Source organism: Carassius auratus, chromosome 1, assembly GCF_003368295.1.
Source record: "Carassius auratus strain Wakin chromosome 1, ASM336829v1, whole genome shotgun sequence".
Classification (NCBI taxonomy): Eukaryota; Metazoa; Chordata; class Actinopteri; order Cypriniformes; family Cyprinidae; genus Carassius; species Carassius auratus.
In genome coordinates, this window is record NC_039243.1 from 29153873 (window position 1) to 29180437 (window position 26565).

General features: G+C 37.7%; 1 pseudogene; it reads left to right on the top strand.

Moving 5' to 3' along the window:
* Positions 1-26565, top strand: part of LOC113106483 (neuroligin-4, X-linked-like) — a 112698-nt pseudogene that overhangs the window by 83565 nt on the left and 2568 nt on the right.

Sequence of the window (26565 nt, forward strand, 5' to 3'; positions counted from 1 at the left end):
AGCGTTCTAGGTTATTACATGCAGAGTTTTAGGTCCTAGAATCAAGACCTCTGTTTTTAATTGTTTTTTTCTTCAGAATTTAGCAGTAAAAAATAATATTAATATTATCCTGATGATATCTCCCAAGGGTAACATGTAAAGCATGAAGAGTAACGGCCCTAGTACTGAGCCATGAGGTACTCCATACTGCACTTGTGATCGGTATGATACCTCTTCATTCACTGCTATGAATTGATGGTGATCATATAAGTACAATTTAAACCATGCACTTCCATTAATGCCAACAAAGTTTTCTAGTCTATGCAAAAGAATGTTGTGGTCAATAGTGTTGAACGTATAACTAAGATCCAATAGCGCTAATAGAGAGATAGTATATGGCAGACTTGTATTGGTTAAGGCTAAAATGAGGGAATCCTTTTCTATTTTTTTACATTTTTACGCACTTAATGTGGGCCAGGAGCAAGTTGTTTTTCTTATATGATGTTATAATGTTCTTAAAGGGGGGGGGGGGGGGTGAAATGCTCGTTTTCACTCAATATCCTGTTAATCTTGAGTACCTATAGAGTAGTACTGCATCCTTCATAACTCCAAAAAGTCTTTAGTTTTATTATATTAGAAAGAGAAAGATAAAGATATATATAAGAGAAAGATAGTATGTACCGTTTTTTCCCGGAAAAACATGAGTGGCTGGAGGCGTGACATGTGGGCAGAGCTAACGTTGAGAGCTTTTGCGTTGAGAGCTGATGGTATTTCTTCGCCTTCCTGATGGGAGAATTCCCAATATATTTTAGAGATAATCAAGCACGAGTGAAACTGCTGCCGCAAATTTCTCACTATTTCTGCAATAGGCAAACATACTCATGCAAATGGTGAATCAGTGCAAAGCCTCTGGTGAGTAACATGCACTCCTAAACGCTGTATGGTTCAAGCAAAACAGTCAGTGAAGACGAAGAAGTGGATGACGTTCTCTCGGCGTCTATATATACTATAGTCGCACCGGAAATTATGTCATGGGCTGACGCCGGCCAACCTGTTGTTGGTGTTTTTCAGTTTATGCTTCAGACACGGGTCACAACGAGGCATTCCCCATAGTGACCCATAAAGGACACAGTGTCTCATTCCTTATTCAGGGAACCATGGTTACATAAGTAACCTGAGATGTTATCCTTCAGTCATCATAAGTGCTGTAGTGAAAGATTGGGAAGAAAATGAAAGCTGTCTTTAAGTACTCCAGTTTTGGAAGATTTTGAATCTGCTGGAAAAGGAACTCTTTACATGATAAGTGTAAAAATTTCCAAGGTACTGTAATTTCATTGTTTAATAATTTATTTTTATTTTTTTATTTTTTTTTGTGCAGTGTTCAAGATTGGGTTATCTTTTTGGTTTAAGTAAATGGATCTTGTCCCTGGGTGAATAATTTTCCTTTCAGTTCTTCATTTCTGAGCCTAAGTATTCGGTTCAAAATAAAAATGTGTTGGATTTAATGATTTTTATTTATTTATTTGTTTTATCTGATACTGCCAAATTAGCTATTTTGGAAGACATTGTTGGGGCCAGGAGCAAAAAGTATTGTACCCATGTTTTGGGGGCTTGTAGCATCTTGATTGAGAGTGGAGTATGCATACTATAATATGTATTATGTACACTGCATGATGATGATTTTGTGTTGATGTTTCGAAAGAAAAAAATTAAAATTCTCTCTCTTTCTCTTTCACAGAATAGTTGAAGTTGATAAGTTTAAGAATGGAACCATCATAATTTACATCATATGGACAGCAGCACTGATTGTAGGAAAATACACTTTCTCAACTGTACAATTCTCAATAACAAGCATAGATGGCATTTCTACCACACATCAGACAGACTCCCTAATAATTACATCTGCTCATTTTAATCACTGTGCTTCTTCATTTTATGCAATAGGTGTGCTGAGCACTATTTTCTGTTGCTCCATTAACTGACACTTATACTGTATCTTCATTAAACCAATACATTTTGTTTGCATTAGTTTAGATTCAGGGAATGTACAGTGGATAACTCTTATACATTCACAGTTACATTTTAGATGATGTTAAATAATATTTGCCAATTATAAACTCACATTTGGAGATATATACTGATAATTGCAAGAAAGAAGTCAAAATTGTGAGGAAAACGTCACAGTTGCCTCTCCATAGTCACGATAGACACACAAAGATGTCGGTCCAGATTTTCCTAGTTGTGGAAGAATGTTTTGACAGAGTGAGTCAATTGCAACTTGACAGACTGTCTCATTTGCAACTCAGTCAGGGAAGATGGTGCGCTGTAACACTGAAATGTAAATAACAAACAGGAAGGCTCAGAGACACTTACGGCTAGACAATTACCATAAGAGGCATAATATCTGAATTTCTCATTTGAGACTGAGAATCATAAATTATCAAAATCATGCAGTCTGACATCCTGCAAGCGTATCATCAGAATAGGACCTCAGGCTGACGGCACAGTTCTACATTAAGTCCAAAATGACAAACTGAATCCTGTTGTTTATTCAAATATTGTGCCAGATTGCAGTTTACGAAATCTCAATGAGAGTGAAGTAAGTACAAAAAACAACAACAACAATGGGTTGAGTATTGGTCACACTCCTATTTTAATTATGGCATATGGAGTGTGAAAAGTAACACTCTTGTTATTGTTTAACCAATGTGTTAATGCATACAAATTTCACTTGATGTACAAATTAAATGCAATCCAAAGCTGTAAATAGTAGTTTTCTTTAGTAAATAAACCCACAAGGTATCTAATGCCAATTTATTCTGATATAAGTAATGATATTAGGTGTATCATTTATAGAAATTGATTTAAGGGTAATCCACCCTCAAATCATTATATTTGTGGTTGGTGCATTTCAAAATTCTGTTTAATAATTTTATTTGCAAACTTTTTTAAACTAAAATATTATTGTGAGCTGTAAAAAAACTTAGTATAGATGTAAATAAATGTTTTAAATATTCTAGTATCTGTGCATTAAACAATCAACTGCTGCAGACAAGGCACAAAAAAACAAAACAAAAAAATTAAATAAAAATAATAATAACCTTAACTTGTACGGATAAAGAAACTAAGCTGCAATATTAAACAAACCCTTTAAGTGCTTCCTTAATAATTTCATGTGGATCAGCATTGACTACACAGAGCCGTTGTTCACTGACAAGATGTGCCAAACCACGATCATATTTTGCGCTTGTTTTTCACAGCTTGTCAGTGAACAACAGCTTTTTGTAGTAAATGCTGCTCCACGTGAAATCACGCACTTGTAGAGGCTTTACTGACAAGATGCGCATTAAATATCAGCTGATATTTATTTTTACTCACCCTGAAGTCATCAATTACTCACCCTTATATCGTTTCAAACAAGTATGACTTTCTTCCTTTCCCTCATACAGGTTTTACAAGACATGAGAGTGCCAAGTATTAATGTAATAGGTCTGTAAATGTGTATATATATATATATATATATATATATATATATATATATATATATATATATATATATATATATATATATATATATACAGTATTGTTCAAAATAATAGCAGTACAATGTGACTAACCAGAATAATCAAGGTTTTTCGTATATTTTTTTATTGCTACGTGGCAAACAAGTTACCAGTAGGTTCAGTAGATTCTCAGAAAACAAATGAGACCCAGCATTCATGATATGCACGCTCTTAAGGCTGTGCAATTGGGCAATTAGTTGAATTAGTTGAAAGGGGTGTGTTCAAAAAAATAGCAGTGTGGCATTCAATCACTGAGGTCATCAATTTTGTGAAGAAACAGGTGTGAATCAGGTGGCCCCTATTTAAGGATGAAGCCAACACTTGTTGAACATGCATTTGAAAGCTGAGGAAAATGGGTCGTTCAAGACATTGCTCAGAAGAACAGTGTACTTTGATTAAAAAGTTGATTAGAGAGGGGAAAACCTATAAAGAGGTGCAAAAAATGATAGGCTGTTCAGCTAAAATGATCTCCAATGCCTTAAAATGGAGAGCAAAACCAGAGAGACGTGGAAGAAAACGGAAGACAACCATCAAAATGGATAGAAGAATAACCAGAATGGCAAAGGCTCAGCCAATGATCACCTCCAGGATGATCAAAGACAGTCTGGAGTTACCTGTAAGTACTGTGACAGTTAGAAGGCGTCTGTGTGAAGCTAATCTATTTTCAAGAATCCCCCGCAAAGTCCCTCTGTTAAAAAAAAGGCATGTGCAGAAGAGGTTACAATTTCCCAAAGAACACATCAACTGGCCTAAAGAGAAATGGAGGAACATTTTGTGGACTGATGAGAGTAAAATTGTTCTTTTTGGGTCCAAGGGCCACAGGCAGTTTGTGAGACAACCCCCAAACTCTGAATTCAAGCCACAGTACACAGTGAAGACAGTGAAGCATGGAGGTGCAAGCATCATGATATGGGCATGTTTCTCCTACTATGGTGTTGGGCCTATTTATCGCATACCAGGGATCATGGATCAGTTTGCATATGTTAAAATACTTGAAGAGGTCATGTTGCCCTATGCTGAAGAGGACATGCCCTTGAAATGGTTGTTTCAATAAGACAATGACCCAAAACACACTAGTAAACGGGCAAAGTCTTGGTTCCAAACCAACAAAATTAATGTTATGGAGTGGCCAGCCCAATCTCCAGACCTTAATCCAATTGAGAACTTGTGGGGTGATATCAAAAATGCTGTTTCTGAAGCAAAACCAAGAAATGTGAATGAATTGTGGAATGTTGTTAAAGAATCATGGAGTGGAATAACAGCTGAGAGGTGCCACAAGTTGGTTGACTCCATGCCACACAGATGTCAAGCAGTTTTAAAAAACTACTAAATATTAGTTTAGTGATTCACAGGATTGCTAAATCCCAGAAAAAAAAAAAAAAATGTTTGTACAAAATAGTTTTGAGTTTGTACAGTCAAAGGTAGACACTGCTATTTTTTTGAACACACCCCTTTCAACTAATTGCCCAATTGCACAGCCTTAAGAGCGTGCATATCATGAATGCTGGGTCTTGTTTGTTTTCTGACAATCTACTGAACCTACTGGTAACTTGTTTGCCACGTAGCAATAAAAAATATACTAAAAACCTTGATTATTCTGGTTAGTCACATTGTACTGCTATTATTTTGAACAATACTATATATATATATATATATATATTAGGGGTGTAACGGTACGTTCAGCGCAAATCCCGCCCTGCAGCTGATTCTAAGGCCGGTGACACACTGGCTGCGTGGCGTGAGCGTGGCGTTTCTGCTGCGTGTCAGTTGCGTGACGGCTACTTCGTGTTTTCTGTGTCTTTACACACCAGAATCATGCCTGACGCGGTGCTGGCGCGCTGCTGCTACTCAAGGTGACATAGTGGGAGGCCGCCGACAGACCAGGATCTTGTCTTCATGACAACAATATCTATACTTCATGTTGAGCATAAATATAAAGCCTACTGATAAAGGACACCATCAACAGTATTGATGGCAAAATAGACTATGTTTGACAGGTGTAATATGCCAGTTTGCAGTGTTTGGAATAACGGCGTTTAAAAGAACGGCGTTAGGTTATTTAACTAAGTACTTTTCCCGTCGTTACAACGCCGTTAACACTACTGAACGTTAAATGTGGTGCGTTACTATGCATTGATTTAATAAACTATGCAATCCGAACTGAGCAGGTGGGTTAATAACGAGATAAGCAATTATGATTGGCTAAGGCAGAGTCATGTGTTTCATACTAGCCAATCAGAGCCAGTGTTTTCACACACATGCTGGCACACGCGCCAGCGGTGCCAAACACACACACGCAACAGCTACATGAAGATTTGCAGCAGCAGTAGAAATGGCGAGTCAGGAGCAATCCGATGAAAAGTTGGCATTTTCAAGGTGGAGATATAAGCACTACTTCAAATTCATTGTGGTCAAAGGCAAGAACGTGCATGTAATGTGTACATGTAATGTGTGACACACGCATCTACAAAGCTAGTGGCCAAAAACACTTTGATAATACTTGAAGTGCAGGATAAAATTCTTGCTGTCTGTTCTACTCATTTTAACTGACTTGTGAAAACTACAAAAAAAAAAAAAAAAAAAAAAAAAATTCTTTGACGTATCATTTTTTTTTACAGTAACGCAAATAGTTACTTTCCCTGGTAACAAGTTACTTTTATTATAGAGTAATTCAGTTACTAACTCAGTTACTTTTTGGAACAAGTAGTGAGTAACTACCGTATTTTTCGAACTATAAGTCGCACCTGAGTATAAGTCACATCAGTCCAAAAATACGTCATGATGAGGAAAAAAAACATATATAAGTCGCACTGGACTATAAGTCGCATTTATTTAGAAGCAAGAACCAAGAGAAAACATTACCATCTACAGCAGCAAGAGGGTGCCCTATGCTGCTCAGTGGTAGCCTACAGTAGCACTGAGCAGCATAGAGCGCCTTCAGCGCCTAATGTTTTTCTTTGTTCTTTTCTCTCGGTTCATGTAAAATTAATTTTGATAAATAAGTCGCACCTGACTATAAGTCGCAGGACCAGCCAAACTATGAAAAAAGTGTGACTTATAGTCCGGAAAATACGGTATAACAAATTACTTTTTAAAAGTAACGTTCCCAACAGTGCCAGTGTGTCACCGGCCTAAGGTTTTCAAAAGGCATCACGTGAGTGTGAACATCACTACATCTAGGAAAAAAACGATTGTAATTCAAACGCAGCTCCCGTCGGCATTTAAACAGACCTTTGCTCTTAATTCCGATCGGTCCAACGCAATAACGAAATCTGAGCAGGTCTAAAAACTGGAACTGTTGATGCTGCACTTTACACTTTGGAAAAGTTATATATATATTTTTAAATATGAGCAGGCCTACAAGCTGGGATTGGTAATGCTGCACTGTGTTATTTATTTATATTTTTTCATTATATTGTATTATATGATATTGGTTTGAGACTTAGAGTATTTTATTTAGTGGATAACTTTGCAGCAGTATTTTATTTCTTATTCTTTTTTATTTTATATATATTTTATTAAAAAGTATTTTAAAAAAGTGTAAACAAATTGTTAAAAAAAGTTTACAATAATAAACAACCTGCAGTTTAATGTTTTCATTTCTTTCCCTTACTGTACCGAAAATGAACAGAACCGTGAATTTAAAACCGAGGTACGTACGGAACAGTGATTTTTGCGTACCGTTACACCCATATATATATATATATATATAAATTACACACACAAACACACGTTTGTTTTCGTGAAAAGTGGTGACATCCCATAGGCGTAATGGTTTTTATACTGTACAAACTGCTTTTCTTTGGCCCTACACCAACCCTAGACCTAACCCTCACAGGAGAATTTGTGCATTTTTACTTTCTCAAAAAAAAAAAAAAAAAAAAATCTGTATGATTTATAAGCATTTTGAAAAATGGGGACATGGGTTATGTCCTCATAAATCACCCTCTCCTTGTAATACCTGTGTCATACCCATTTCATTATACAGAGTGGTGTCCTGATATGTCACAAAAACAATATCACACACACACACACACACACAGAATGATAAATTTAAATAACTATTAAGCTTTTTTTTCTGACTCTCTTATACATGTGATATCTGCAGCAAAACACATTGCTTAAGATGCAAGCTCAATGAAAAAAAGAATGTTAGGAGGTCAAAAAAAAGTGCAGACATTTACATGAAGGTTGACTGTTCCTCTGTTATTGTCATTGCTGCATTTTATTGCAGCTTTCACACTGAATGACTTGGATGCAGGCTCTTATTATGGTGTACCATACTGTGAAATACAATTGCTTTTTGAAGATTGCCGCAAATGTCATTTTCAAATGTTTCCTGCCAAACCAAATGAGGAATTGTTCATTCTTTTTTTTTAAATCTGTGATCTGCCACAATAATGGAAAATTGGTACCCCCCTCCCCACCACAAACACATTCTTTTCTGTTCTCTCACTTTTTAAGATCTATATAGACTGAATATAGATTGGTATAATTCATATAGCTAATATTTTGCTAATTGTTTACAGTATAATAGACGTTAGTTCCACGTTTAGCACAAAGTGTCATGTGATGTTGGAAAAAGGTTGATAGTAAACAATATTAATTTGTTAAAGATTAATCAATGGAATTTTAATGTATTATATTGTGCCCACTATTTGTATTCATTTTCAATTGAAAAGCATCTTTACAGGAAATTAAGTTTAGTAGTAGCTTATCAGTTTCTGAGTGTCAGTTAGTGTAATCAATTCAAGACTTAATCAAACAGACAATGAACACTATTAATAGCAATTATTATATGAGGCAATCAAACATATAGCAAAATTTGGTAGATCTGTATGTTGTTTCAGGATTGGCATCATCTGAGGTCGTCTGGCTGTAGGGCATGGATGGATGTTTTGAGAAATGATTCTTTATATAAGGATAATTCGCATAATTCCTCTGATTTCTTTTCCCACTTTGTCATGATGATGTTCTGTAAGTGACCATGGCCTTGGGTTATCCAGTTGAGCTACAGTACTGATGCTGTCCTTGGCTTTGTAATCCCACTCCCACAGCAAGTCCCCTTCTGTGTAGGCATGACCAACTGGATCTGTCCCTCTATCAAAAAGCCACAGTGGCTAGACCTGCTTCCCTTGCTTCTCATCCTATTTGTCCAGTGCTGTCTGGGACGAGCCCCTAAGAATCTGAAATCCAAAACCGGGCAAAGGAACAGAATTGACATCCCTGAGGCTTTTCCAGATCTTGCTAATGGGTTTAAGACAGTTGGCTAATTTGTCAACCTGTTTGTGATTTTGTGCACATTGACAAGCCTGTTAAAGTTTGGCATGCTTACCGTAAGCCGATTGGAGCAATGGGGTTTATTTAAAAGTATTTTAGGAAATATCTGTTGCTGTATGTTGTCACTTGATGTAGCCTCTACTAAAATAAGAAGTGATTTTGTCAAACAATGCCTAAAGAAAAAAAATTTGAAAAGGGACTGCCCTTCTTTAGCAATCCAAATGTTAATTCTGATTAAAATCTAGCTTTTATCCAAACAGGGATCTCAACAAAATATGCCATAAAGCCATCATTTTCATGTCATTTCAGTGACTTGCACTTAACCCAATAGAAATTATGGGCAATCGCATTCAACTTTGAATGAGTAGCTAAATTGTAACAATTAACATGGAAGTAACCTCTGCCTTTTCCATAAAGATGGTTGAATAACCTTATTGGTGTGTAAAATGCAACCTTGAACTATCCTCTGTGCCTTATCATTATGTCACTTGCACCAGAAGTGGTTCTTCAAAAGGATGGCTTTAGTGAAAGCATTAGTGGGACAGATGGGGTCCGGAGGTAAATAATGAGAAGGTTTTGAGGGCAGCCATTAGTGCCCTTAAGATGAAATAACCGAGGCATGCCATGAAGGGTCTCTTTTTAGAATTATGTGCTCAACCTATTCAGATGTCAAATGCGGTGATTATTTTGTGTACATGTGTTTGTGGTGGGGAGGGAGGGAAGGTTTGTCAAGCAAAAGACAATCAGAATGAAAACAAGTTTTAATCAAATGGCCCAGAGATGTCTATGATAAATAAAAGGGTTGAAAAAATGACTTTAAAAGCTTTCTGAGATTTTAAAAACATTTGTTTGTGTGTGTGTGTGTGTGTGTGTGTGTGTGTGTGTATGTGTGTTACTAGGGTTCCTGAGTACAGGTGACCAGGCAGCCAAAGGGAATTATGGGCTGTTGGACCAGATCCAAGCACTCCGGTGGATCAAAGAGAATATCCAGGCTTTCAAAGGCGACCCGAAAAGGGTGACTATATTTGGATCAGGAGCTGGGGCATCCTGTGTAAGCTTGCTGACCCTGTCACACTATTCAGAAGGTAAAAATCATTTTGTAATAGTTTGACAGTTTTATGAGATTTTTGAACAAACTGGATAATTGTGAGATAAAATAAGAAATTAAGTCACATAGTGAGACATGTAAAGATGCAGTTGTAAAATATGAAGTTGCAATTGTGACATATGTTAGAAGTTAGCAATTGCGAGATTAAAGTTGATGATAAAAAAAAAAAAAAAAAAAAAAACGGTCACTATTGTGAGACAATTTAATTGCAATTGAGAGATATCATGGAATTCAGAGAACTAACGTTCCATTTGTTGGCAGTAAAGTCAGTTATGACACATTAAGACTGTTTTCAACTTAGAGCATTTGTTTTTGTACCTGGTGTGTTGTTCCCTTAATTTGTTTAATTATTTGAATTAATAATCAATGCGCCCCCTTTTTATAAAAAAAAAAAACAGCTCTTTTCAAAACAGGTGCAATGAAGCACTGCTGTACTGAGGTAACCTTAATTTATTTAGAGATTATAAGTAATCATTATTAGAAAGAAAGCTGTAAGCTTGCTAAGCTGTTTTCCCGCTACGGGACCAGTTGCATTTGAATAATGTGACTTGAATTAATACATTTTGGTCCATTTACAAATGCTGCCCTGTGTATTAATTTATATATATACAGTGGGGCTCGAAAGTTTGGGCACCCCTTGCAGAATATGTGAAAATGTGAATAATTTCCAGAAAATGAGAGAGATCACACTAAATGCATTTTTTTTTTTATTTAGTACTATCCTGAGTAAGATATTGTACATAAAGGATGTTTACATTTAGTCCACAGGACAAAAAAAAATGGTGACATTATTAAAATAGCCACATTCAAAAGTTTGGGAACCCTTGGTTCTTACTACTGTTTTCAAGGGAACTTCAAACTGCGTCCTATAGGGGTTACTATGGTGAGCACCTCGTTGTGACCCGTGTCTGAAGCATACATTGAAAAAACACCAATGAGTTGGCCGGCGAAAGCACCTGATGTCACTACCTTCGCGACTACAAACAGGCACTGGGAGAACACATCATTCTCTTCTTCGTCTTAACTGACTGTTCTGTTTGAAGCATGCATCTGAAAGAACTGGTAAGAGCGATCTTGCTCTGTCTATCATGGCGACTACTAGCAAGTGTTTAGACAAAGTGTGCATTGGTGTCAGCGTTATTTGACACCCGATGATACACACAATCTTTGCGTCATTTGTTTGGGTGAAAAGCCCGATATCTTTGAGGAGGCATTCTGTGTGCATTGTGAGCATTTTTTTTTCAATGAAAAAGCTACTCTCTCATTCGTCTCTTTCCGAAGAAAAAAAAAAGAAAAAGGGCAGCCATCTGCTTCCCGCGGTTAAGGACCTGCTGCTGTTGAGGCACGGAGGATAAATAGTTTGTTAGAATTTCAGAGGTGGATCTGTCTAAATGGTTTAGAGAGGGACTTTCCATTTCACGCTCGTCGGCGCAGGGTGAGAGAGCCTCGGAAGGATGATGCTATATCTTTAACACTTTCTGATACTGAGGTTAGTGCTCTGCTGGGTTTTTACCCAGGAAAAGTGAAAGATATTTGAGGATGGAGAAGAAGCTGAGGCTGAGCCTTCTCAATTCTCCTGCTCTGCGTATGTAGAGCTGTTGAATGTTATTAATCGCGTCACAGCAAAGTTGGACTTGCCATGAAAGTGCGCCTTACAATGTGACACCGTGAGGGAGTCTCAATTAGTATTATCTTTCTGACCATAGCCCTCCAGCTCAGGTGAGCCTTCCATCTCTGCCTGATCTCCATACAGAGATCAAAAAGAAATGAAAGAGGACGTTTTCTTCTTGCATCCATTGATTTTGGCATAAAAGTTGTTTCGGTATTTCCACTGAGATGAGTGGTTGAGAAGTTCGGGGAGATAAAGGTGTGCTCCGCTGCTTTCAGATTCAGGTACACATCTGAGCCCGAACAATATAGGGGTCGTGGCCTGTCTCAATTTGAGGATCAAAGACGGGCACAGAAGGCTTGTGTCATGATTTACACTCCTCCCCCACCTGCGGGCAGGGGTAAGAGGAATCGTGGGTCACAAAGAGGTAAGCAGAACCTAAGGGATGTGATCCAGACGAGGCAGCGTTCTCGTGTGAACCAAAGTGATACTGAGGTATCTAGTTGTTCCCTTTATGGATTTTTAACTTCTGCTTTTATCCTCCCTTTCCTAATTCTCCTGTAACCACCAGCTCTCCACCTGATCGAGGTTAGGTGGAAACCTATCGCATAACAGTCCTATGCTGGACCTATGATGTTTTTGGCTGGTTCTATGTTCATAGCAACCACCTTACTGATGGTCTTGACTAAAATTAGGCTCCCCTTGAGTGGGGCTCCAGCGCAGGAGGTTGGATGAGTATCTAACCCTTTCAGTATATACTTATTTGTTTTAAATTGCTGGTGGTTATGTGTCTACTAATAAACTATGTGAGTTTCCTTTGCAGTGCTCAGTTACGGTGTTTACTAAACTCGTCAGCACCACCCATCCGGCTTCATGTTCCAGTATTAGGCGGCTGAGATCACAAGTTTCTGGGGGACCCTCCTTGATCACCAGGCTGAGGGTTCTCCTGGCCGCTTAGTTGTTCTGTGGGCATCCGGCGGGAAGTGGAGGTGGCAGTTACAGAAGTCTTCTAGTATATATTGCCTCAGGTGATGCTCCCCTCGCCAGAGGTTTTTAAAAAATGTTGCTTGCTTCTCCCATGTGGTTAGCACCTCTGCGATGCTTAGGAACCTTTAGGTACACACACTAACCTCGGTGTACTTTTTAAACTTTTTTTCCCCCAGAGCGCTCCAGCATTATTTCCACAGATGAAGTTGATGACTCTCAAACATACTGTTTTGAGATGCACCATTCCATCTATGAGCTGCTCTGAGAGTGCCATGAGAGCCCCTCCTCAGCATTCCCGGATTTAAAAGGGGATGTCCACGCTAACAAAGGCTGCTCGAGAATCGCTATTAATCCACGGTTTTTGGTTGGGGTAGATGCGGATTGTTTTTGTCGGCATTACATCTTCTACACACTTCCTGATGAAACACGTTACAGTTTCTGAGTACGCCTCGTCATCAGATCAAAAAGTCAAAAACAGTCCTGTAGTATAGCATCTGATTGGTCCGACCAGCATTTAATTTACCTGAGGGCGGGTGCTTCCCATTTCAGTTTCTGCTTATAACCAGGCAGGAGCAGAATAGAAGAGTGATCAGATTTGCCGGAAGGTGGGTGGAGGAGAGATGTATAGGCGTCCCGGAAAGGAGAGTAACAGTGGTCCAGTGCACCATGCGTGTTGATAGTGATGTGGTTTTTTTTTAGCTATTGTTCTAAAGTTGGCTTTATTAAAGTCCCCCGTAACAATAAATGCTGCATCTGGGTGCACGGTTTCCTGCTCACTTATATTCGCATACAGTTCCTTGAGTGCCGGGTCTGTGTTGGCCTGAGGAGGAATGTAAACAGATGTGATAATGACCATTGTGAATTCCCTCGGTAGCCAGAATGTTCGACACAGAAGCATTTGAAATTCCAGATCAGGGGAGCAGAAGGATTTGATAGTATAGGTTCCTTTCTTCACACCACAAGTTGTTGATAAAGAAACAAACGCCCCCACCTCTGCTATTCCCTGTGAGCTCTTTCATTCTGTCCGAGCGGTGCACAGAGAACCCTGTTAACTCAATGGCTTAGTCTGGAACCTCTGGAGACATCCAGGTTTCTGTGAGGCAAATAATCCAGCAGTCTCTTGTTTCTCGTTGGTATGAGATACGTGCCCGCAGTTCACAGAGTTTGTTGTCTAGTGACTGAACGTTAGCCAGCAAAATGGTTGGGACAGGAGGTTGGAGGGGACAACGTCTGAATCTGACAAGGATGCCGGCTATCTTCCCTCTTTTCCGGTGGCGTTTCCTCGGTTGCGTCCGTGCAGCCCAGACAAAGGGCTCTGATGCGGTGTCTGTAAACAAGGCGCCAGCGTTCAAGAACTCAAAGTCCGGTTTGCGTTTTGCAATGTAGGAATCTATGCTTAAAAGCGCGTGTCTGTCGTAAAGTGTTATACAAACAACATCCAACACGTAGAACAACAACAACAACAAAACAAGTAAAACAAACGAAACACTGCAAAGTTTACTCAGACCTCGCAACACGGCTGCCATGCTCGATGCCATCTTACTCACAGACAGCTATCTAAATGTCCCAGGGGCAACTCTTATGGAAATGGTAGAGTTGGTACTTAGTGTTCGCCATGATACTGGCCTGCACTCCCCTCAGCATGGCGGCGTGGGTATACTGTTCCCCATAGCAACCACTAGAGGACGCAGTTCAAACATCTCAGGTTACGAATGTAACCATGGTTCCCTGAGTAGGGAATGAGAAAATGTCCTCTAGCTCCCTGCCATGCTTCAGATGCAAGCTTCAGACGAAGAAGTGAATGATGTGTTCTCCCAGTACCTGTTTTCAATTTTCATTTTTCAAATAAAATCAGATCAATGTAACACAATATCATCGTGCATGTGTAGAGTAAGAGAGAGACTCTTTGTTCTTGTTATAGCATAACTATTTGGTGTTTCATAAAAGCGAGACCCGCGGGTTGGACAAACCCCAACCCCGCGCATCACTAGTGTGCATGTAACACTCATGGGAGTTGTAGTGTTGTAGTGTTACACTGCAATATGGCTTATTTTAGGTGCCTTTTAAAAACACTACAATTATTCAACCCACCAACGTGACTAGTTGGAGTCACTGTGTTACCCGGCACGAGCAAAATCCACCCGCATTTGGCGGGTGTTAATGTCAAGCCCTGCTTGTATGTTTCCCGGAACACAAATTAAGTACAATTTACCTTGATCTTCAAATTCCAAACGTTTTCATCCCCAAAAGTTTTAGCCAGCACCAGAACACCCTCGTCCTGAAAGCCTCTAAACTCGCACATGTCAGTGTTTACGAATAGATTAAATGAAACGGGACAAATTTAATCTTGACAAACTATGTATCATTATAAAGATCTAAGCCTCAAGCATCGACGACAGATCGCTGTTTTCAATGGAAATCTTATAAAGACTGTATTGCTACATTTGTGTAAGCAGTACACATAAAAAACATGAGCACTGGAAACGCTGTACATACCAGATCCGTCGTAATAACGAGTCATAAACACATAAACACGTAATATGGATCATAATTCCTTTGTTTACATTTCAGTTCTTCAGCGACAGAATTGTTTATGTCCTTTATGGAATAACTCACGATCAGAAACTGTGTCTTGGTAGTAAAAACATCGTATGGTTTTGCAGCGTACAGTGTCACAAACAGAATGAGACAATCCACCGGAAAAAGAATGAATGAAAGATAGGCGAAAGATAGTATATTTTAATTTTAGCGCTCCCTCGTGACGAGTTCTGATGCACCTGTCAGCTGATGGAGGCGGAACTTCTAGCGATCACCTTTTTCTTTGTTTCTTTTAGTTTTTAACAGTTGTTATATATGTGAGACTGTTTTATGTTGAATGTGAATGTATCTGCATGATTACCATCTGTTTGATCATAACTTTTAATATTCTTGAGCATTATCACATCTGGTTGATAAAAAGTAAAGCCCAAAGGGTCTTCTTTCCAAAGACATCAAAATTATGTTTGTAACACAATGAAGTAGGAAACTGTTACAATTATAAGTTTGGTAGAGCACTTTCAGCTGTGAGTCCCATAATGGGGGGTGCTGGCTAACAGGTTAATCTAACACTAACACAACCCCAAATATGAAAGTGGCATATTTGATCAAAATAACAGGACAAGCTTGTAGTTCCTTTCTGGTGTTCCTGTCTGAAAGGTCGGCTGTGATTTAAAATGAATTACATAATGTAAATTGTAAAATAAGCAGAAAGACATTTAATTTCACCTGTTACCTCTACAGTTCACCTGAATCCTTTGTCTTCATATGCCTGTCAGGTGCTCTAAAAAGTACAAAATGTGAAAACCACTAGTAAGAATACCATTAATAAGACGATGATGAATTACTGGTTACTTTTAACTTATTTAATTTGGGTTTTATTAGGACTACCTTTAACCTAGTTCAAAACATTTTATGAGTAATCAGTCTTTGCTTTATGGTTTAGAGTCTGCTAAGCTCCATTTTCTGGGCATTGACATAGATATTTATTAATATTATAAAGGTCTTGTCAGTAGTACCTTCTCCATATTTTTGATATTTTAAATCTGAGTGAAGGTTATTTTTCACTCTGTGTCAGTGCATCAGAAGCCTTGGTTCAGCCTAGTGAGTTCCATGCCCTGAGGTATTGCTATTTTCTAGGACACAGTCTGTGTCATCGTTGTTATGGCCACGCCTGGCTGAGCTTACAAAGGTACAGCATCAATGCATATGCATATTATTTGGCATCTATGTCAGGCATTGACTGCTATTACTTACCCATATAACAGTAAGCAGGTGCAAAATATCCTAGGCTTCATTACAAAGCATTCTTATTCTACATGCTCTTTAATTTAATTTTCGAGTCCTATTTGATGAGGTACAACCATAGTCTTCAATGAGACATTGTAATATACATTATGAAATAAACAAGCACCTTACCTTTTGTTTTTTCATTATTGCTGTGCTCATTATTTTTCCTCAGTTCTCACTTAGATTATTGTTAAATCGATAGTTCACGTCATCATTGACTTGCTCCCATGTTGTTCCAATCCAATAAAACTTCACTTTGAATAAAGGTATTTTTAATTAAACCTGAGCGATTTCTGTTCCTCCACTGACCATCCATTCACTCAAAACATGGATGCTTCATAAAGTTTATAAAGAGATTGCAAAAAAGATATCCATATGAATCAAGTGGCTTAAAAAGTCTTCTGAAAAGGCACGATCCATTCATATAGTAATAGATTCAATTTAGGTTTTTATTCACATCTAAACGTTGATCAACACTCATGCATAGAGCACATCAAATTTGGTTAGTGGAAGGTCAGTTGTTCTTGACAAACAGGCATGAACCAAACAGGCATGAATTGGTTCTTGTGGAAGCATGAATTGGTTATTGTGGATGTGTGTGCTTATGTGACACCCATCAAGAATTTTAAAAATTGTTTGGGAAAAAAAAAAATAATAATATTAATGAAGGTTTATATTTTTATTTTCAGATTTGTTTCAGAAAGCCATCATCCAGAGTGGGACTGCTTTGTCAAGCTGGGCTGTGAACTACCAGCCAGCAAAATACACCCGCATACTAGCTGAGAAGGTGGGCTGCAATATGCTAGATACTGTAGATCTGGTGGAATGTCTACAGAACAAAAACTACAAGGAACTGATTGAACAGTACATCACACAGGCCAAGTACCACATTGCTTTTGGTCCAGTTATTGGTCATCCCCGATGACCCACAAATTCTGATGGAACAGGGAGAGTTTCTCAACTATGATATCATGTTGGGTGTCAACCAGGGTGAAGGTTTTAAATTTGTGGATGGCATCGTGGACAGTGAGGATGGTGTCTCTGCAAACGACTTTGACTTTGCTGTGTCTGATTTTGTGGACCACCTCTATGGTTATCCAGAGGGCAAGGACACACTTCGAGAAACCATCAAGTTCATGTATACTGACTGGGCTGACAAGGAGAACCCAGAGACCAGGCGAAAGACTCTAGTTGCACTCTTTACTGATCACCAATGGGTGGCACCAGCAGTAGCTACGGCAGATCTTCATGCTCAATACGGATCTCCGACATACTTTTATGCTTTTTACCACCACTGTCAGAGCGAAATGAAACCAAGCTGGTCCGATTCAGCACATGGAGATGAGGTGCCTTATGTGTTTGGAATTCCCATGATTGGGCCTACTGATCTCTTTAACTGTAATTTCTCCAAGAACGACGTCATGCTTTCGGCTGTGGTAATGACTTACTGGACGAATTTTGCAAAGACTGGGTAAGTGGAAGCCTTTTATTTGTTCTGTTTTAAATTAATTATGTGCAATGTATTTCAGTATCACATATCTGTTAATAATTATTTCAACACTTTTTCACTTGTTATCGTGGTTAGTGGCAAGACTCATTTTATTTATCAGTTTCTTAAACAAAATCCTTAAATATACAGTTTAGTGTTACAGTTATTTGAATACAGCTCTTATATGATGATAATGCTTTTGTGTTTTGATATATCTAGGTGTCATAAAAAAATAAAAAAAATAATTGTTTTTATACTAGTCTTTACATCACATGAGATTTCATTGAAAACGTACCTTTTCTTGATCTTGGACATTTGTCATCGACCCATTAAGCAGCACTGACAGTAAATGTCTCTTTACCTGCTTATTTTAGTGTAAACTACATCCTTTCAGGTGTCCATTAATAAGATTCCTTAAGATTAATATTCTGGACCCACTTTATATTAAGTGGCCTTAACTTCTATGTACTTACATTAATAATTTAGTACAATGTACTTATTGTGTACATACATGTTTTTACATTGTACTTATATTTAAAAAACTACATGTAATTACATCTGTATTTAATTTTTGTAATTACATTTATAATTACACTGTTGACCCATACTTTACACCTTAACCCACCGTTAAACTTACCCATACCTCCAACCCTCTCCCTAACCTTACCCCTATCCCACCTCAATAGCAGCAAAAGTGTTTTACAATACAATATTAACACAATAAGTACACTGTACTTATTTTTTTATGTAAGTACATAGTAGTTAAGGCCACCTAATATAAAGTGGGACCAATATTATTATTCTATAAAGAATAAGCTTTTACCTGCTTCAGACCACACAATGTGGAACATCACTTTCTATTTAGGAAACTTGTCCTAAATGAGTCATGGTTTTGCTGTCTCCTCGCATATGATAATTTCAAGACTCACCATTGTCAGTCAGATTATTATTTTAATGGTACCGGACCAGATCTTAACTAGCCTCTTGAGTTATGCGGTTCTTTCCATCCTTTTCTTCATACAACATCACTTCACTCAAGGCAAGCCCAGTTCATCATGAACCTACTTCAAATATAAGTGATTGGGGCCCCATACTTTCAGTGCTCCATCCGGTGTGTATAGGTGCGGTTTGGCACCACTCCAGGTGATACCTGTGTGTCAGGAGGTAGATTGGCAGGCTCATCAGTACCTCATGTCAGACTGCTCTACCTCCGCTGGCTAAGTGTCTCTCTCAGCGTGAGTACTTTAAAACAGAGGAGGAAAAGTGAAAGCAATTTCAGCAGTGCCTGGAGAATGCTTGCTTTGCAAGAGAGTCACTCCAGCCTGTGGTAAACAAACCAGTGGTGATATCAGCCTCTCTGAGTAGTTCCACAAAAACAGGGCAAATAAATACTTGGAGGGAAATGTGCAGAATGTAATTTGTATTTAAGCCTTCCTTTGTTGCAACAGCTGTCAAGCTTGGATGCTTAGACTGGAGAGAGCAAGACATGGGTCATTAATGCTATCACTGAAGAAAATTAACACACACTGGTTTTCTTGATATCAAGTATCAACATCGGCTTTATGGATTTTATAGGTCAGGTACATTATGCACACACATTTTTATTATACATCAGCAGCAGATCAGTGATAAAAACCTGAAATGGCTAGATGGAATCTGTGGGATTCACTATCATTTTGTTCCAAACCATTATTACTTTACATCCTCTCTGAAAATTCAGTGGAGTCCTAAACTACATTGCACCCTATTGACTTTTTATACAGAGAGAGAGAGAGAGAGAGAGAGAGAGAGAGAGAGAGAATAATTTTTTTACCCCACTTAATGAGTTGATATATGCCTGCTAAGTTTTCAAGGAATCATAGTTTATTTTTATCCTATACATTAACATTTCCAGTTAACTTCTGAAAAAATACCCTACATAACCACTGTTTACATAATTTGACCTTTATTTTTGGTTAAATATAATTATAAACAACAGTATTACTCACAAAACTCGATTACCAAACATTTTAGAAAACAAATGGCATCTCATCCCTGTTTGTTGTGATGCATAAAACTATTTGCAACACAGTAAAGACTTTACAAATCACATAGGACTCATACAAACCTTTATTTCACAGAAATAAATAAAGTCTCTCCTAAAGAGGATGCAAAAAGCCTGTGTTTTGTAAGTCAACAACTGTATAGTAATGCCAAATTTGGAGGGAATCAGGTGGATGTAACTGTCAATGAAATTAAACCAACCACTCTGGGTACTTGAAACAATGCTAAAAAAAAAAAAAAAACAAAAAAACACACATAGCGTGTTTTAGAGTGAAAGCTTAGCAGAGGTCGATCACTCTCTGGAGGCACAATACTTCCCCTGTGTGTTTTAGAGGAGTGATAAGATAAATATCCCCACTTTAGTAATATCACCTCGTTGTGGTACAAACTGAATGAGGTCATGTAAACGATTATTTATGTGGAACTTCCTACTTGAATGCTTGTGCAATTTAGTTGTTTATTGTTAATGCATAACACACCAGTTAGCTTTACAAGCCCTGAAATATTGTCGATACTGTGCATTGCATTATAAATGATGATAATGGCTCTACACAGATATTAGTTCCTGGAAGCATAAGAAAATGTGAATAAATGACTATTCCCAGTTTTATTTTGCACACACCATTAAATTGATCTTTGAGTATATGCATTTCTGCATCGTGGAATTTCACCGTTTGCCAAATTGTGGCTGTGAGAGTCTAATCAATTGATGAAAGTGATCAATATGGATTTCAGTCATTACAAAAGTATACTCACTGACTGAAATTAAGCATGACATTCCCTGATGATGCTGCCTGAGGATACAGTGGATTTAACCATGGAAAAGGCTTTTGTAATTCAAAAGAAATTATAATTGCCTACAGTGTTAACAATCTGAATATGAGCCTGTTGTGACTGTATACTTCAGGTTATAATTAAATAATATGAGTGCTGTTTTACTGAATATCAGCGTGGCTGTGATTTGACTGTAGGCACGAATCTATGCAAATTGTTCAGTGTCACAGACTGGCAGCTTGTCTGGAATGTTGCAAACACAGACAAATGGAGTAATAAAATCAGTGAAGTGTCACAGTAATACACCAAACTGTTCGGAATCAGAACTGTTGGTGGGCTGTACTATATGTTCTTTGTTGTAGAATTGTGATATGTTCCAACATTTTAAATGGGCTGAAAAAAAAAAAAAAAAAAAGTTATTTCTGGTGATACATTTATGTTCTGAACTTTTAAACTGTAAAAAAAAAAAAAAAAAAATCTAATAATAATTTAAATGTTTTTTTGCAACCCACAGATGGGTCAGTTATAGACAAACCCATACGTGGGTTATTCTAACATAACATTTTGAATATAATTTAACTCAATATGATGGGTTATTTTATGCTTGTTAATTTTTACAGGAATACTATCGTATTTACTATTATCTTAGTATAATTTTTTTGTATATTTTTCACAATAATTTACCTTGCAAACCATAATAAATTATGTAGTCAAACAGTGAATAAATATAACCTTCCTCATCAGCTGCCTTCCATTTGATATCAGTAACACACACAGACTCACATGACATCATTGCCACAATTAAATGAATATTTCACCCCAAAATATGTGTCATTTGTATAATTGTTTATACACCCTCAAATCATTACAAACCTTTATTTTATTACCTCTTTTTTATTTCTTCAAAAGGCCTCAGCCCTTATTCACTTTCTGAAAAAAAATAAATAAATAATAATAATAATAGTAAATTATAAAATAATAATAATAATAATTTAAATATCAACTTTTGTGTTCTACAAATAAAAAGAGAGTAGTGCGGGTTTGCAATGACATTGTCACAGATATCTACTGTGTACGCAGCGATGTGGGAGTTGCAGGAAATAATAGTATGTAACAGACAAACCAAGTGTAACATAGGATAGGCAGGAGACACACATAGCACCATCAGGAGACTTGAAAGACCAAACAGGGAACACGGGACAGACAACACTATAAATACAGGGCTTAACGAGGGGTAATAACAAGACATAGGTGAATCAAATGACAAATCAAAGAGAGGGGGAAAATTGAGTTACAGGAAGCACGTGGGAGAAAACACACAAAACATGTCCATATTCCTGACATTAATAAGGGAAAATGATGACGTTTTTTTTTTTTTTTTTTTTTTTTTGGACACATGGTTCCAGGATAAAAAATTCTTAAACCAACGTATTACATTCAAAATGGATCATTGAAGATTTAACTTATTCAGGCGCCTTATTATTTTACTTATTTAGTAGTGCTTATTTAATCATTTTAGTTAAGGGTTTGACATTTTTCAACATGCCATGAAATGTATTGAAAAGACAGTAAACCATATTACAACAAAACATATGGACATACCATGGAATGTTAAAGATTTATATTATATATGGGACTCTTTCATTTTCAATTTCGTTATTAAATATGATAATAATCTCAAATGAGGCCAGAACATTGAACCTGTCATCCTTGAAAGTTTCACACAATTGCATACCATTCAAGAGCCGTAATAACTTGAATGAATATAGCAGCTGAAGAAAGCTTTAAAATAGTTTGGAAGAATATTTGACTGAAATAATCATATCATACGTAGATACTTGCAATGTTGAGTATTTATTATAAATTTGAAACTAGCAATCAGCCGGCTTGTAACAAAATAATACAATCTAATTTACATCAGCTATCATTTTACTTAGTGGTAAGCATTATACTGTGCTGCTATAGATACAGCTATATACAGTATCTGCTATCGATATCATAAATCTCTATATAAAGTACAGACCAAAAGTTTGGACACACCTTCTCATTCAAAGAGTTGTCTTTATTTTCATGACTATGAACTATGAAATGACTATTTCATGACTATTTCATGACTATTTCATGACTATGAAAATTGTAGATTCACACTGAAGGCATAAAAACTATGAATTAACACATGTGGAATTATATATGGAATTATATACATAACAAAAAAGAGTGAAACAACTGAAAATATGTCATATTCTAGGTTCTTCAAAGTAGCCACCTTTTGCTTTGATTACTGCTTTGCTCACTCTTGGCTTCTCTTGATGAGCTTCAAGAGGTAGTCACCTGAAATGGTCTTCCAACAGTCTTGAAGGAGTTCCCCGAGAGATTCTTAGCACTTGTTGGCCCTTTTGCCTTCTGTCTGCGGTCCATCTCACCCCTAAACCATCTCGATTGGGTTCAGGTCCGGTGACTGTGGAGGCCAGGTCATCTGGCGCAGCACCCCATCACTCTCCTTCTTGGTCAAATAGCCCTTGATGCCTTCAGTGTGACTCTAGAATTTTCATAGTCATGAAAATAAAGAAAACTCTTTGAATGAGAAGGTGTGTCCAAACTTTTGGTCTGTACTGTAATTGCATGGCTCAGAAAACAAAATTCCTATTTAATCTGATTGACATTAACATTTACTCACTAGAGCTAGAGATATAAAAACATGTTTTCATCTCAATTTATTTTACCTCTTGTTGTTCCAAACCCATACAAACTCTGCTAATTATTGGAACACAAATACAAACGTTAAATATTCTCTTAATTGACTATTAAAAAACATATTCTGACAGTAACTTCTGGTAACCCTTGTTCCCTGAAGGAGGGAATGGAGTCGTCATGTAAGTGACCGACAAATTGGGATATCACTTTGATAGACCAATCAACTTCGTTTTTAAACTAAATGAGCTAATGCACATTGGCATGCCGCTGAACACAGCGCAAGTATAATAAGGAAGCAGGTGCAACGCATACCAGGTTTTTGCTGAGGAGCCGAGCTGGTGACCCGGCCACTCAGCGGTGGTACAGCAGCCGTGGTGATGGGACGTGATGTCTCTGTTTCCTCCTTCAGGGAACAAGGGTTACCATATGTAACCGAGACTGCACTGCAAAGGAAACTCACAGAGTTTATTAGTAGACACATAAACACAAGCAATTTAATACACACAACTATACACAGAAAGGGTTACATACTCACCGACCCTCCTGCGCTGGAGCCCCTCCTCAAGGGGTGCCTCCTTTTAGTCCGGACCATCAGTAAGGTGGTTGCTATGAACATAGAACCAGCCAAAAACAGTATAGGTCCAGCATTGGAGACTGTTATGTAAGAGGTTTCCAGCTAACATTGATCAGGTGGAGAGCTGGTGGTTACAAAGGAATTAGGAAGGGGAGTATAAAAGCAGAAGTAAAAAATCTGAGTAGATACCTCGGTATTGCTCTGATTTGGATAAGATCCCTGCCTCATCTGGATCACATCCCTTAGATTCTGCTTACCTCCTCGTGACCCATGATTCCCCCCACAGGTGGGGAAGGAGCGCGAGTCGTGTCACTAGCCTTCTGTGCCCGTCTTTGATCCTCAGATCGAGACAGGCCAGGACCCCTATGTTATAGGACTGGGAAACAGCGGAGCACACCTTTGTCTCCCTGAACCTCTCGATCACTGTCTCAACAGAAATTCCAAAAAGTTCAGAAGGCAAAACCTGAGCATTGGGAAGATGTCTGCCAGGTTCATCCACTGATGTCTCTCTAATACCACCATGGCCGCCATGAAGAAAACGGTCCCTTTCGTTTCATTTCGATCTCTGTATGGATATCATGCAGAAATGGAAGGCTCACCAGAGCTGAAGGGCTAGGGTCAGAAAGATAACACTCATCAAGGTGTTTTTTTGTTGTTGTTGTTGTTGCCTCACGCCATCACCTTGTTAGTGCACTTTCATGGCAAGTCCAACTTTCCCATGGCTCGATTCATAACCTCAAACAGCTCTACCTACGCAGAGAAGGAGAATTGAGAAGGCTCATTTTTAGAGAGTGTTAAAGATATAACATCATTCTCCCGAGGCTCTCTCTCGTTCAACACATTACGAGCGCGAAAGGGAAAGTCCCTCTTTAAACCATTCAGACAGGTCCACCTGTATTCTCACAAGCTCATTCTCCTCCGTGCCTCAGCAGTGGCAGGTCCTGCAACGTGGGAAGCAGATGGCTGCCTTTTTTTCCTTTTTTCATTGGAAAGAGAGACGAACGAGAATGGAGCTTTTTCATTGAAAAAACGCTCACAATGCACGCAGATTGCATATTCAGGGACATCCGTGCATCCTCTTCACCCAAACAAATGATGCAAAGATGGTGTGTGTCATCGGTGTCAAATAATGCAGACACAGATGCACACATTGTCTAAACGCTTGCTAATAGTAGCCATTATATACAGAGAAAGATCGCTCTTACCGGTTCTTTCAGATGCACGCTTCAAACAGAACAGTCAGTGAAGACCAAGAAGATGAATGACGTGTTCTCCCGGTGCCTGTTTATAGTCACACCGGCCAACAAGTTGGTGTTTTTTAAATGTACTGTATGCTTGAGACACGGGTCACGGCGAGGTATTCCCCATAGCGACACCTAGAGGATGCAGTTCGAGGTTCTTTTTAAGGGGAACTCATGACTCCATCAAAAAAAAAAAAGAAAAAAAAAATCTGTAAACATCTGACAAAAACTGCATCAATCTGGTTAGTAATGTGTGAAGGGCACTGAATGTGTTAATGCTGTTTTAGGAGTTGTTTGATCAGTTCTTGAAAGATTGAATATTTTCTTTATTTTAGTTGCTTTCATCTAAGCTGTGTGTAAGAAGTCAGTTGTAGTTCTTGTGTTTTTCTTTCTTCAGTGATTCTGCTTGTTAAGAGCAGCTGTTCATCACTAATCACTTCATTAATCACATAATTATCTCATTCTCTATTTTTGTGTGGTTTAAAGGGTTAAAAGGGTTAACAAATGCATGGAATGTAACTTAACAGTAATAAACTGTAATTAATGTATGCCAAAAAAAAAAAGAAAAAAAAAAGTAGAAAAACAGGAATTTAAATGTCTGTTCATTTAAGGAAATAACAGCAAATTACTGTAAAACTTAATTAGATTAACCAAAGAGAAAAAAAAAAGGTATTTGAGGTCCACATAAAACAGTTATTCAAAGTCGTTTTGTGGATCAGCATTGTGCTGGAGAGTAAAGCCTGTGCTTTAGTGAAGGATGAGCCACAAACACTGATGTTCAGCTGCTTTATTTAAAGGTAGTAACTGTGCGGTTGCCTAAGCAGCAGTGCTCTTTTTGTTAAGTACTTCAATAGATACATGTGCGTAATAGCTGATGATGAATGCAACAATTTAAGTTTAGAGTTTAAAACAAGTTTTTAGTTTTTTTTAAAGTGTTTGTAGTTTTATACTATGAAATATGTCTTCTTAGTGGACTTAAATTAAATAAGTTCACATTGCTAACACCATATGAACACTAGAATTTTGCAATTGGAGTAGAGTTAATTTCCATGGTATTATAACAGGAACACAAAAATGAAGAGCTGTAAATAAACTGTACTGTAATTAACTGTTATTTAACAGCACAAGTCACAGCAATAAGCCAGTAATTTCCTGTAAAATTACAATATATATATTGTATATATATATTAACAGAGTGGTAGGCATTTCTATGTTATAATATCCTTAGGTTCAACAACATAGCGTTATCATTATAGCATATGTGTGTTCATAAACACGTGCAGTGCACAGAGGTTAAAACTATTGATGTATGTTGGTTTATAAGCATCTGTGTTGGTTTATAAGACTTGCTATTTATTACTGTAATTTTAAAGCACACACTGCATTGCACTTAAAAAAC